The 15,231-nt window shown below is 36.0% G+C and overlaps 1 protein-coding gene across 14 annotated transcripts in view; it reads right to left on the minus strand.

The window, feature by feature from the left end:
• The window catches only part of LOC112054660 (uncharacterized), a 226,855-nt gene that overhangs the window by 78,819 nt on the left and 132,805 nt on the right, over positions 1–15,231 (minus strand). The window lies entirely within an intron of this gene.

Genomic DNA, 15,231 nt, shown 5'->3' on the forward strand with positions numbered 1-15,231 from the left:
CGAAATATCTCGTAAGAACATCGAGGGAGTAGTGTAACAAATTACAGGGCAGACCTATTCACCTTTGACATCGGCGTCTCACATTTCTTAATCATGACGCAGAAAGGAGTGACGAAGATTGGAAAATCACGGAGTTTCCGACGGCAAAGGAAAGAAAAACGAGATGTTTACGAGTATATCAGGAATCAGGAACTTGTAAGTACCTCCTACGTTCTACACGTTCAAAGGAAATTCGAGTTAGTTCGGAAGCTTTGATTGTGTTGTATTCCTTGAATTCACGGGATTTGTGCACGTATGTTCATCTAAAATGGTCTTGGAATAATAGAGGACTTCAATAAGCGTCCAATTCTTATACATACGAGTAGATAATTTCATAATTTTATTTTCTTTTATTTATATATAATCAATAGTTAATATTCATTTATTAAAATTAGGCTTAGCTTACGAGCACTGACTTTAGACTGCATCATGCTAACTTGTAAAGAATAAAAAAAAAAAACTTTCGAAAACTAAAAATTAAATTTACGAGGGTTCCAAACGCACCAATGGCATCCGAAAATGATCCGAGAAGAGTCTACAACAAACTAACTAGCTGCTTTTAACTACGAAGTAGCCTGTCATTCATTGGAGCAGCATGGTGGGTCTTGGCTCCATATCCCTTCTATAAGGAGAGAAATCTGGCTCAGTAGTGGGCCGTAAAAAGGCTGATAATGAAGTAGTTACTTTATCAAACTCCCAATCTTATTATAAACCCTTTAAAGAGTAACGATGTTTGTTACTCTTTAACGCTGCAACTACAGAACCGATTTGGCTGAAATTTTAAACGAAGATAGATAATAGCCTGGATTAACACATTGGCTACTTTTCATATTGGAAAAATCAATAAATCCCACGGGATTTGTGAAAAACTGAATTCCACGCGAACGAAGTCGCGGGCGTCGGCTAGTACATTTAATAAAGCGATTAAATTACTCTCCATAATGGATAAAAGATAAAAACTAGTACTGCAATAAAACGCAGGCTTACATAGCTGTTGGTACAGAAAAAGAACACAAGCGCTCGCTCTAAGTCTTTTTTATCTTAAATAGCATCAATTCCTTGTCGATATTTCTTTAAATGGCGAACGCAATCGCTGCAAGCGAATGCTAATTATTCGATTGCTGGATGCGTTTATCTCTAATTAGATATTAAGGTACGTATTCGATTAACACAGATTAGATCAAGTTTTTAAATAAGAATTAAGAGTTGTGGTCGACAATCTTGCAAAGCCATATCACACTTCACACTAATATTATAAAGGCGAAAGTTTGTGCGTAAGTATGTAAGTATGTTTGTTCCTCTTTTAGCGATTTGGCTGAAATTTGGAATGGACATAGATTTTACTCTGAATTAACATATAGGCTACTTTTCATCCCGGAAAAATCCATGGTTCTCACGGGATTTGTGAAAAACTGAATTCCACGCGGACGTAGTCGCGGGTGTCCGCTAATCATCAATAATTTGCTTTGAAGTATTTTTTTCATTTTTTTTTTAATAAATATACTTAAACAATACACATCGCTATCTAGCCCCAAAGTAAGCATACAGAGTAGCTTGTGTTATGGGTGCTAAGATAGTTGATATTATAATATTAATATACAATTATATACTACATATAAATACTTATATAATGTATAAATACATACAGACACTGGAAAACACCCATGCTCATCACACAAATATTTTCCAGTTGTGGGAATCGAACCCACGGCCGTGGATGCAGAAGGCTGGGTCACTACCCACTGCGCCACGCGGCCGTCGAATAATAATGTTCTAAATTAGATACTATTTAAGTATTTTGATATAGGACAGTAGATTTAAACACCGTTTTGTAGTTATACCCTGAGAATGGCAAAATATATTCATATCAGTCTTTGGGTTCAGCCATTTCAGAGATTAGTTCGAACAAACAGACAGAAAAAATTCAAGAAATCTAGTTTGTGTTGAGTGTCGTGTAAATTACAATGATGACATAGATATATATAGAGAAAGAATATATATTTTAAAATTACAGACAGATATTTAAATTTTATTTATACTTATGTATTTTAAGTATAACCACAGACCACAGAACATACTACGTATAACATGGTTCCTCTTTGATTACTTAATGACAGTATTTATAGACATTAAAATTGATTACACAGTAACTCATATAACACACGAACACATAATTACTTAGAGCCAGTGCACTAAAGACGTAGAAGTGCTTTGAAGTAAAATATAAGTGAATATAAAATCTAATCTTTAGTGTCAGACCCAAAGACTAGGTAACTTAACACGCGGTCTAAAAAAGTAGATTAAAGGGGCATCCAAAGCTTTGTTTTAACAACAGCCTTCACAAAGTTTAAGTAAGATTGCCTACCCTCAAGGTATAATCTACTTTGTTTAATACGCAAAGAGCTGGGTAGCAATTTACGTTAACTAGCTTAAAGATGTTAAGTTACACGCTAAAGAAAATATTAAAAATTTGCCTAAAATTGTTAATTGTCTTAAATTTTAATCCTAAGAATTAATATTATAAATGCGACTAAGAGTTTTTTGTTACGTTTTACCGTGACATTATGAAAATAGTTGTCAGGTTTAGGAGAAAAAGACAGGATAGCTTTCACCTAGAAATAAAATAACAGCAGTTTTCGATGAATAAAGATATATATTTAAGATAGTGTTCAGAATATTTATTGTGAATGTTTACGTAAATGATACGTGATAGCCCAGTGGATATGTCCTCTGCCTTCGATTCGGAGGGCGTAGGTTCGAATCCGGTCGGAGCATGCACCTCCAACTTTTCAGTTATGTGCATTTTAGGAAATTAAATATCACGTGTCTCCAACGGTGAAGGAAAAATATCATAAGGAAATCTGCATGCCTGAGTATTTTCTTAATTCTCTACGTGAAGTCTGGCAATCCACATTGGGCCAGCGTGGTGGATTAAAGCCAACCCGTGCTCAACAGTGAGCCGAATATGGGTTGTTAATGATGAATGTTGATGTTTACATTTACGAGAGCGAAGTCACAGGCTGTTCGTTAGTTAATATTCGGCAAAACCACTGTTAAAAATGAGTGGTACTCTATTCGGCGAGTATAGTACCTAAACTGATTTGTCCGAGATTACTGGACCGATTTGCTCTATTTTTATAATGGGTCGGAGAGGTTGCGTGGAGATCTCATTAAAATTTATCGGTGTCAAGTCTCAAATCCTGTTGCTGCATATGTAGGTACTGCAATTGTGTGGGGAAATTTGTTGCAGAATTAAGAGAGAGTTTTTTACTATCTCTCATTTATTTATTAGTTTTTTTTTTAGTTTTTAACAATGTCAATATAAATATAAAATACAAAACGCTATTAAAAATTAAAAAAAAAATCAACCGGTGGTCACCACTCCAGAGTGAGGGACCTCCTCACAATACGCGCCGTCTCAAGAATCAATGCCTTTTGTATCCGACTCTTGATCCAACAGTTAAGCGAAAGCTTCTTAAGGTGTTGGTCGAAGCTTTTCGCTATAAGACCATTGACTGAAACAACTATCGGAACAATAATAGTAGACTCAACATTCCACATGGCGGTAATCTCGTGAGCAAGGTCCAGGAGAGTTCATTATTACTAAATAAACTAACACTTGAAGACTATAGTCATAATCACATTTTACATGTAGCATTATGCAAATACGAGTATAATGTATATTTTGTATTACATATTACTTTTAAAGTTACATTAAATATATTGTCCAGCAAACTAATTCACTAATTTTGACGTATGATAATTGACATTTAATATACAAAACTGAGATTCCAACAAATGTCATCCGGTGCCTACTAATGACAACCCTTCGTGGATATCATTTAAGTAGATGACATTTCTCAGTTGATACGATGTTTGTATAAAAAATACCAGATTAGTGAATAGGGTCAGCAGGAAGTGTTATACCCCGCGACTGTCCGTTGCGTTGGATTAGGGTCTGAAGCTAAGTGGCACGTCGATTCTCTTTCTACAAACGCTAACGCTTCGAAAATTAAATAATGTATGGGAATGGCATTTCCTATCGACAGGTCATGTGATCAAGTTGTCGATCGGATCTGTCATTCCCATACATTTTGTTAGTTTTCAAAGCGTTAGTGTTTTTATTGAGACAATCGAAGTACCATATCGCTAAGGCTAGATAAACCCTAGATTAGGAACAATTATAACACTACGTTATTATTTAAATCGATTTGTTATATTAAGTCACTATCATCGCTAAAACAATAAATAGTTTGTTTTATGAAAACATAATATGTAATATGTATCGGAAAACTCACTGTGTAAGTTATTTGTTTTTCTATTTATAACTTAAGTACCTGACTAAACTCTACTTGGCCCTGAGAGATAGACGCTATTGTTACTAGAAATAATATGAAAATTAACGAAGCAAGTTGAACGTTTTGAGGGTTGGGCACACAAATACGCTGCATTTGGATATGCGATTTCAAAAAAATCAAAATTCATTTATTTCAATTAGACTTAGTTTAGAAGCACTTTTGAAACGACAAGGTATGTACATAATTTAATTCAGTGGTGGTAATTACCGGAGGTATAAGAGGTAACCGGATTTATAAAGAGTCAATTATTTGTATTAAAACCAGCGTACCCAGGGGCGTGGCCTAAATGGCTGGTTAATATTTAGTGAAAAATGAAATATGTCACCCTTACAAAACAAGACTGCTAGTACATGCGCGGAGACGCTTGCGATGTTCCGCACACCCGGGTGTACGCGGACCACGCTCCATGCTACTTCTATTGCTAAAAAAGCGTTAGCTTTTAGTGTTATCTGTTCTGTGGTAATTATAGTCGAAAACTTAAAAATAAAGTTAAGAGGGTCCCAAATGCGCCTTGGTCCGAGAAAATTTGGTTCGATCACCGCCCGCTGGCCTATTTTTATACCAAATATTCTCTTCCGACTAGTTGGGGATAAACAGTATTGGTCATATTTAATAGATTCTTTAAAAAAAAATTTACAACGTAAAGAATGAACCCGTCTGTCGCATCGGCGTGGGTCTTGCTTTTAAAGTGTTTATCGGAAATGTACCTTAATAAGAGTATAACGAGGCGCCGCAGTGTTATCTGCGTAGGGCGTGTTCCGACCATGACCTACATGGTGCATGTCCATCCCACGGCTACGACCATCGAGTGGGTGAAATTACGTTTTTTTACTTTAACTAAGAAAATAAAACCTACGTATTCCACTTATTTAACTGCTTACTTAACTGCCTCACTGATCCAATTGAATCGGGAGGTCCTGGGTTATAGGGTTGTGAGATATTGAGCTGAAATTATCACGGAAGTTAAAAATTCGGTGGTGTTGTACTCCTGTGCCTTTAGTAACATCTGATAGAGATAGTAAAGAAATTTGTGAATATAATCCGCCCGACCAACCGCATTGGAACAGTGTGGTGGGTATATAAGCTCCTACACCCGATGTTAGTAGTGTGACGTGGCTACTTATTTAGTAGTTAACTATCCAATAGTTAACTACTAAACAATAGGTCCTAGTTTCAATAGGTTTTTAGTTACATTTTTTTTTAATACTTTAAGACTTATTCTCGTAACTATCAAAATTATACAAAGAATAATAATTTATATTAAAAGAGGAATGCGACTACAAACACCGTGAGAAGAGATTTTTATGTAGGTACTAGCTGATGCCGCGCGGTTTTACCTCGTGGTTCCCGTCCCTGTAGTAATATGGGGATATTATATAGCCTATAGCCATCTTTAATAAATGGGCTATCTAACACTAAAAGAATTTTTCAAATCGAACCAGTAGTTCCTGAGATTAGCGCGTTCAATCAAACAAACAAACTCTTCAGCTTTATAATATTAGTATAGATTACAAAATGTAAGTGTTTTTTGCCATATCTGTAACATTACATTATCTATGGCACCGGCCAATTACTGATCCGTAGAAGGACAAAGATCTAAGTCTTTTGTTTCATTAGAGGTAATTGTGTGGTCTGGCGATTAGACGCATCTCCTACCCTTTATAGCTGTTTCCAGTGCAATTTACTGGACGCGGACGTTCCAGTACCTACTCGTACTTATCTACAAGATTTATTTCATTGACCAAATGCTTTTTTCCATTTAAAGATAAGACAGACTTAAATTTTGTACCTAAACAGTTTTGCTTGATGCCTCAAAGGGTAACTGAAATATTTTATGACATTAACTGATACATCAAACAGGTGACCGCACTTGATGGTATGTGGAAATGAACATGATCTAACACACACTGATGTCAGTACATAATGTGGATAAATCCTACTAATATTATAAACGCGAAAGTTTGTATGGATGTTTGTATGTATGTTTGTATGTTTGTTACTCTTTAACGCCGCAACTATTGAACCGATTTGGCTGAAATTTGGAATGGAAATTGATTTTACTTTAGATTAACAGATAAGCTACTTTTTATCCCGAAAAATCCTTGGATTCACGAGATTTGCGAAAACCTCATGATTTTGATGGTATGAATGTTTGTTACTCTTTCACGCTTCGGCTACTAAACCGAATCACGTGAAAATTAAAGTAGATATAGATTATAGTCTGAATTAACACATAGGCTACTATTCCGGAAAAATCCATGGATCCCGAGGGATTTGTGAAAAAGTAAATTCCACGTAGACGCAGTCGCGGGCACTAAGATCAGCAGGCCTATTGTGTATAATATTTTATCTCGGTGTACAACTCAAATAATGAGTCATTACATCGTTTTTCATAGTATTTTCGTTTTTACAGTCATCTAACATTTGTTTATTTGTGTTTGTTCCTTTTGCCGTGATCCTTATAATCATTACATCATGGCAAGTTGCCTCGACTGGTGAGAGAAAGGCTGGCTTATTTTTTGCGCAAACGACGCCTAGCTGTCCAGCGCGGATTTGCATGAAAATATACCACCATTCCACGTGGACATGATTTGTATAGTTATTAGGACAAGTTTGCTTAAGTTCCATATTGTGTTCTTACTCATATTTACTTATTACAATAATACTGTCAAATATATCGTATCAAATAACAAAGCTACTATTCTTGAGGGTCTAACTACCGATTTAGAATTCCGAGTCGAATCCTGGACCTCATAAACTAGCTAGACCAAAGAGCAATTGACAAAAAAGTAATGTTGCCGTACAACTTGTCAGCATCGATTACACATAGATAGAAAAAGCCATAAGCTGACAAGCAGTTGATCTTAAACTGCCAAGACTTTTAGCAGCCTTGAGCCTTGTGTGGGTCTTGCGGGTTGATGTGACAGGTATTAGATGTTTTGTAATTATTATATTTATGGTGCCGACAACTTAACAATATCAATAAGTTTTTGACAGCCTCCGTGGCGCAGTGGTATGCGCGGTGGATTTTCAAAACGGAGGTCCTGGGTTCGATCCCCAGCTGGGCAGATTGTGATTTTCTTAATTGGTCCAGGTCTGGCTGCTGGGAGGCTTCGGCCGTGGCTAGTTACCTCCCTGCCGGCAAAGACGTTCCGCCAAGCGAATTAGCGTTCCGGTACGATGTCGTGTAGAAACCGAAAGGAGTGGAAACCGAAGGATTTTCATCCTCCTCCTAACAAGTTAGCCCGCTTCCACCTTAGACTGCATCATCACTTACCATCAGGTGATATTGTAGTCAAGGGCTAACTTGTCAAGAATAAAAAAAAAGAATAAGTTATTATTATCGACAGTTGTATACACGTAGGTGATTCTTTTTAATAATACCTATATAGTATACTAGCGGACGCCCGCGACTTCGTCCGCCTTTAGACCTCCTTAATCCAGCTCTATCGCAAAATCCGTTCTTAGTAGATGTCTATTATCTATAAGCAACCTCTCTGCTAAATTTCATCGTTGTACGTCAAGCGTTTTTCAAGATGTTATGTTGAGTGACCTTTCGCATTTATATATTGATTTTTTTTTAAATGTGACTAGTATTTAAGAAATTAAATATCACGTGTTTAAAACGGTGAAGGAAAATCATCATGAGGAAACCTGTATAACAGATAATTTTCTTAATTCTTTTCGTATGTGAAGATTCCATTGGGCCAGCGTAATGGACTATTAGCCTAACCCCTCTCATTCTTAGAGGAGACTATTAGTCGAATTTATGGATCGTTACTGATGACCAATATTCCTTTTCTTCTCCAACTAGTAGGACTATTAATGCTACAATAGTCTAACAGATAGGTTTTATATTTTACACGTTAATCGTGGAGCTATTTAGTCTATTAAATAATAAAACAATACATAAATTGACAAGTAGATGATTTCTAACAGGCATAACTCAAGAGCTCATCATCACCCTCCACTCTCGCCACCACATTGCATCCTTAACAAGTATGACTCTATAACCAATTACCAAAATTTTATAAAAATTACCGGGACTTTGCTCTCAGAAGCTCGGAGAAGGAAACATGCAACCTCGTGCAATAAAAATATCGTACTTATCTATATGTCCACAGCTCAATTTAAACTCGGACCAAACGATCCATAACCCAAATAGGTTAACCTTTGGACTAACAAGGTATGAGCCGCTCCCAGGTGGCCTAAGGTTGTGTGGGTCTAGCGGCAACCTGTGATGTGATAGGTATCAAGGCGAGTCAGCAGTTGTAGTTATGTAGGAAAACGATCTTGTGACATACGCCGAGTCTAGTGACTCATCACAACCAGATGGAATTTTTGATTATTCACCATTTGAAAGCTAATCTGAGATATAATATCGTCGTCATCAACCCATATTCGGCTCACTGCTGAGCTCGAGTCTCCTCTCAGAATGAGAGGGGTTAGGCCAATAGTCCACCACGCTGGCCCAATGCGGATTGGCAGACTTCACATACCAGAGAATTAAGATAATTCTCTGGTATGCAGGTTTCCTCACGATGTTTTCCTTCACCGATTGAGACACGTGATATTTAATTTCTTAAAATGCACACAACTGAAAAGTTGGAGGTGCATGCCCCGGACCGGATTCGAACCCACACCCTCCGGAATCGGAGGCAGAGGTCATATCCACTGGGCTATCACAGCTCTAATATAATATAACACGATTATATTATAACACGATTATATTATAACACGATTATATTACGAAATATATTATATTACGAGATATAATATAACACGATTATATTACGAAATATTATGATCAAAGACAATGAATGTCCTATTGATATTGATGTTTGTTACTCTCACGAAAAACTATTGAATGAATTTGACTGAAATTTGGAATAGCGATAGATTATACCCTGGATTAACAAAAATATTCTAAGAAAGAAAGAGCTGAAACCGGTAACGGCTTAAGTATGCCTCTCTGACAGAGAGTTACATATTTGTACCTTTTGCCGTGGAGACCCTTGGGCCATGGAGTCGCAGTGCCAAAAAAATTTTCCGTACCATTTCACCGCGGCTTGTTGCCTCGACTGGTGACAGAAGGGCTGGCTCATTTTTTGCGCAAAGGATCAGCCTGGCTGTCCAGCGCGGAAATGCAGCCAGTATTCTTGCCACCATTCCACGTGGGCATGATTTGTATAGTTATTAGGATAAGTTAGCTTAAGTTCCTTATTGTATTCTTTCTCAATAAAAAAAAAAAAGAAAGATATCTCTCTCCAGTACACCAGGTCATCCAGGACAATGCCCTGCGATGTGTGGCATAACCCAGAAAATGGCCCCAGGAAATGTAGCGCTGATTTTCAGCTGGAACCACAGATCGGGTAACGCCACGAACACAGCCAACATAACCTTATAATCTTAACTAATACCTACACTGTCATTTAAACTATAAAATAAACTAATAATAAATAACCAAAAGGAACTAAACTGAGTTAAACTATTAAGCTAATAAAAGATATTGTAAGACTCAAAAAACTTTCCTTAATGTGTAATTATTATCCAATCGATACTTAATTGAATTAGAAGTACACCTGTTTATTATATATTATATATTATTTTACTTTCCGACTCGTTCCAAATGACTTGCTTCATCAATTGAATGTGTGAACATTAATTTGTAATAGTATACCGCCATGCAATGGAGTACACAATTTATTTAACGATGTTGTAACTAATAAATTTAACGATATCGCTAATAGATAACGATATTGATAATATAATTTACTAATATAATATGGGAGACGAGTCTAAAATTATCGTCATAATCAAATTAACTAAAATGTTGTAGTGATTTTGTTTTTGTGAAAGTTTCGAATTTTCTCCATTCTAAACGCTTGAACTACAGCCTTTGTTGATGAGTACCTACTGTTTACTAACAAAAAATTAGAAATGAAGGTAGAAAACGCATAACTTATTTATTTTAAATTATGTATGGTTTGTTTATAAAATGTTATGTAAAATACATTTACCACATCTAATTGTTCTAAACTTATTAATTAAATTTATTTTCATTAATTAAAAAAACAAGTGATTTATACACTCATTTTTAATTTGTTTATTGGTAAACAGTACTCAACAAGAAAGGCTGTAGTATAGAATGTTAACTTTGTCTCAAAAATCTTGAAAAATGTTCATCATCATCAGTAAAAACCCATATTCGGCTCACTGCTGATTCTAAGAATTAAGAAAATTCTCTGAGATTTGAGAATTAAGAAAATTCTCTGAGATTTGAGACACGTGATTTTAATTTCTTAAAATTAAAGTCCAACTGAAAAGTTGGAGGTGCATGCGTCGGACCTAATTCGAACTCACACCCTCCGGAATCAGAGGCAGTCATATCCACTGGGCTATCACGGCTCTGAAAAATGTTATCTTCATAGAACTCTATTCAGCTTTCTATTGAAATGAGATTGAGTGAATAGGCATAGCCATTCTTTCCTCGAAGCCATACAGAATATTAGCGAACTAGCGGACGCCCGCGACCTCGTCAGCGTAGAAATCAATGTAAACTTTCAAGCCCTATTTCACCAATTTAGAGCTTGAACTTTAAAAATTTTAGAATCCCATTATATTTCGTATTTTTTTATGATATACGATATAACTTTCAACCCCTATTTCACTCCCTTCTTATTTTATTTTCGCAATAAAATGTATCCGAATAAATAACCTTTTCCGTATTATGGTCTAAAACCGTGCCAAGTTACATTTGAATTCATTCAGTAGTTTCAGCGTGATGCCCGAATAACAAAAAATCACGGCCAGACAGACAGACAGACAAAAAATCTAAAAAAAATATTTTTAGCTTCAGTATCGATTATGTAATGCCCCCCAATAAAATTTTTCAAAATATCTTTAATGTACATAATGTACAGAATTCGTATAATAAGTATAGATTCTAGATGGCGCTAGTAGTACTCTATGCCTCGATAACATTTGGTGTTACAAATGGTATAAGTAAAATCTCAAATTGCGAATAAACTTTTAGAATTCGACCGGTATATTTAGGTATAGATATAGATTATACCTACTATTCCATTTATTATACAAGTATAGTAAGTAAAGTGTATATTAACAGCTGTAAACAAGCTTTTAGGGATGCAACGGGATAAAGTTCACTATGCGAATGAATACATAATATTATTATGTCAACTGTCCTAACAAAACATTATAAATCTTCGTAATGTATGCTCGGGTTACATTTCTCCGAGGTGTATTGTGAAATTGGAATGTCAAACCTTCCGTTTCGTCTCAAGTTGTTTTGTTATTGCTTCTTGTCTCAAGATACACAATAACACGGCTTTGTGTTATTGTAACCTTACGTTACGTCTCGGGGATCAGATTATAATCGTGTTTGAGCTTAATGAAAATTGTTTGACTTAATTGTATACGAAAATACCGTATCTCAATCGGACGAAATCCTACGGCTAGATTTTAACAGATAAATTATTTGAATTTAACATAGGTAAGGCTGAAGCTATTCGTACGGTTTATTTATGAATAATCACTTCTTAAATATAAACGACTATTTAAAATTCAATTTAGTAACATATCTATTCGTGTAAAAGAAAATTACAATTAACACACCAGTATTAATTACCTACTGGTGTTCAAATTTAGATCGTAATTAAATTTCAAAATTTGAAGAGATTATTCTATTAAAGATGTTGTTTAATTTTCTATTTATAACAAACTAGTAAACGCCGCGTTGTTTCACCCGCGTCGTTCCCATTACCGTAGGAATACGGGGATAAAATATAGCCTATAGCTTCTCTTCCTCGGGTGAAGTGTAGCTTCTCAACAGTGAAAGACTTTTCACATCGGCTAGTAGTTCCAGAGCCTAATCAAAACATGCCAACAAACAATCGAATCTTTCCTCTTTGTAATATATGTATAGAAGTATAGACTAGCCGATGCCCGGCGGTTTCACCTGGGTAGTTCCTGTTCCCTTGAAATTACAGAGATAAATTACCTACACACCTAGCGTATGACACACACAAATACTAGACTTTCTAGCGGTAACAGAATTTTAAAAATCGGTTCAAGAGATTCAAAATTTCATAAACTATACCTCTATAGTATATCATTAGACCATGGGACCAAATTGCATTGTTATCGAAGTTACTAAGGTACTTTTCGAGGGTCCTTATTTAGCTCCCAACAAGATTTAATCCACAAATACAAGGCGACTTTAATAAAATACGTAAAAATAACAAGCTTGTAAAATGCGTGCTCAGAACCAAAATTGTGAAATGTACCAGAAGATCTGTGAAATTGGGAAACCTATTGATTTTCCGCCCACCATACCACATTAACTCGAATGAATATTGCAATTTTATGCTCAAATTCCAAACATGACACCTGCGTGACACTGTGATAATTATTGTTGCGTCACTATTTGAGAAAATACGAAATACCGACGACTTTGCCTACTAAATTCCAATGTAATATACTACTACCATACATATTTATCGCTAGTAATATTATAAAGAGGTAAAGTTTGTGGTATCGTAGGGGTAATCTTTAGGGGGATTCAAAAATAATTTTGTCAATAGTAAGCCGCGTTGTGAGTGTCATAGGTTATTTTATCCCCGTATTCTCATGGGAACGTGAACTAGTGGCTAGTATATTATACTTTGTATTCTTACTTATCATCATCATTAACAACCCATATTCTATTTATTGAGAGTCTCCTCTCATAATGAGAGAGGTTAAGCCCATACTTCACCACGCTGGCCCAATGCGGATTGGCAGACTTCACACACACTACTGAAAAGTTGGAGGTGCATGCTCCGGACCAGATTTGACCTTACACCCTCTGGAATCGGAGGTAGAGGTCATATCCACTGGGCTATCACTGAATATTCTTACTTGTATGCATAATCTAATGTTATTCGGAAATTGTAAATTATCCATACAAACTATGTGAAGGGACAAAGGGGTGACCTTTCAAATTTTATTTTTGCCATAAAATGTAGTCTATCTGTAGACTATATTTTTATCGTCCAATTTGTTTCTACACTGATATTCATAGAACGAGATGCTAAACCACCATATTTGCTAAACGTAAGAATGTATTGAACAGAAATACCTCCAAAGTCTAATATAAAGATAAAGAGTTTGTTAGTTTGCTTGAACGCGCTAATCTCAGGAACTACTGGTCTGATTTGAAATTTTTTTTCAGTGTCAGATAGCCCATTTATCGAGAAAGGCTATAAAAATATATAGGCTATATATTATCCCCGTATTCATACGGGAACGGGAACTACGCAGGTATAACCAAGCGGCGTCAGCTAGTAGACTATATTTACATCCCGCATTTCCACGGAAACGTTGGCTAGTTAGTTAGTTAATAAAATTTCGAGATCTTCGATATTTTTTAAAAACTTAAAGTATGTATGTCTACCTGTCATAGGTCGTAAGTTAGGCCGCTAGACCATTCGCTCGACACTTGAAGTTTATATCTTTAACAGTGTCTAGCGAAGGATTGCCATGAAATGACATATTCTGGCAACATTATTTCTCAGAAAATATGAAAAAATGCTTTTTACTTCAATGGCGTAAGGTATGAATTTATGCTACCAGTTATCTTTCTAAATCTCGAGATTTTGCTCTATGTATCTTATAAATAAAAATATATTACACAACATTGACACCAAAAATCGAAACCGGTTGAAATAAATGATAATTCAAAATCAATACACGGTGATAATAGAAAACTGATATTGACCTTCGACAATACTACACTACAAGGTTGTTCAACAACTTCATTAATACATATTAGATATCTAGATTTTACATAACATTAACAACCCATATTCGGCTCACTGTTGAGCACGAGTCTCCTCTCAGAGTGACAGGGGTTAGGCAATAGTCCACCCCGCTAGCCCAATGCGGATTAACAGACTTCACACGCCTAGAGAATTGAGGAAATTCTCAGGTATGCAGGTCTCCTCACGATGTTTTTCCTTCACCGTTTGAGACAAGTGATATTTAATTTTTTAAAACGCACATAACTGATAAGTTGGAGGTGCATGCCCCAGACCGGAATCCGGATTCGAATCTACGCCCTCCGAATCGAAGGAAGAGGTCGTATCCACTGGGCTACCACGTCTCTTAGAATTTACATATACCTAGTTTAATTTTTTTGCAATCAATTATACTCGATCGTATGGACATAAACATAACCACACAATTCGTGATTATGTAAGAGTTAAAAAAAATTACCACTGTACGTCGTAATATACATATATATCTTATTATATCGTAATAATATATGTCTAAATATAGCAAGATAAACATGTAAAATATTTACACAAAAAGATTCAGCATAGATAAATACGTAAGAGGTTTTTAAAAGCATTTGCGAATAATGACAACAAAACCGGTATTATAACTACTTACTACTTGAGAAAACTCAAGAATACTAATATTTTTTTTTTATTCTTTACAAGTTAGCCCTTGACTACAATCTCACCTGATGGTAAGTGATGATGCAGTCTAAGATGGAAGCGGGCTAACTTGTCAAGGAGGAGGATGAAAATCCACACCCATTTCGGTTTCTATACGGCATCGTACCTTCTGGTAAATCGCTTGGCGGTACGTCTTTGCCGGTAGAGTGGTAACTAGCCACGGCCGAAGCCTCCCACCAGCCAGACCTGGACAAATTAAGAAAATCTCAATCTGCCCACCCGGGAATCGAACCCAGGACCTCCGTCTTGTAAATCCACCACGCATACCATTGCGTCACGGAGGCCGTCAAACATTGCTAAGAGTTTAGCTGTGT

This window comes from Bicyclus anynana, chromosome 12 (assembly GCF_947172395.1).
Source record: "Bicyclus anynana chromosome 12, ilBicAnyn1.1, whole genome shotgun sequence".
NCBI lineage: Eukaryota > Metazoa > Arthropoda > Insecta > Lepidoptera > Nymphalidae > Bicyclus > Bicyclus anynana.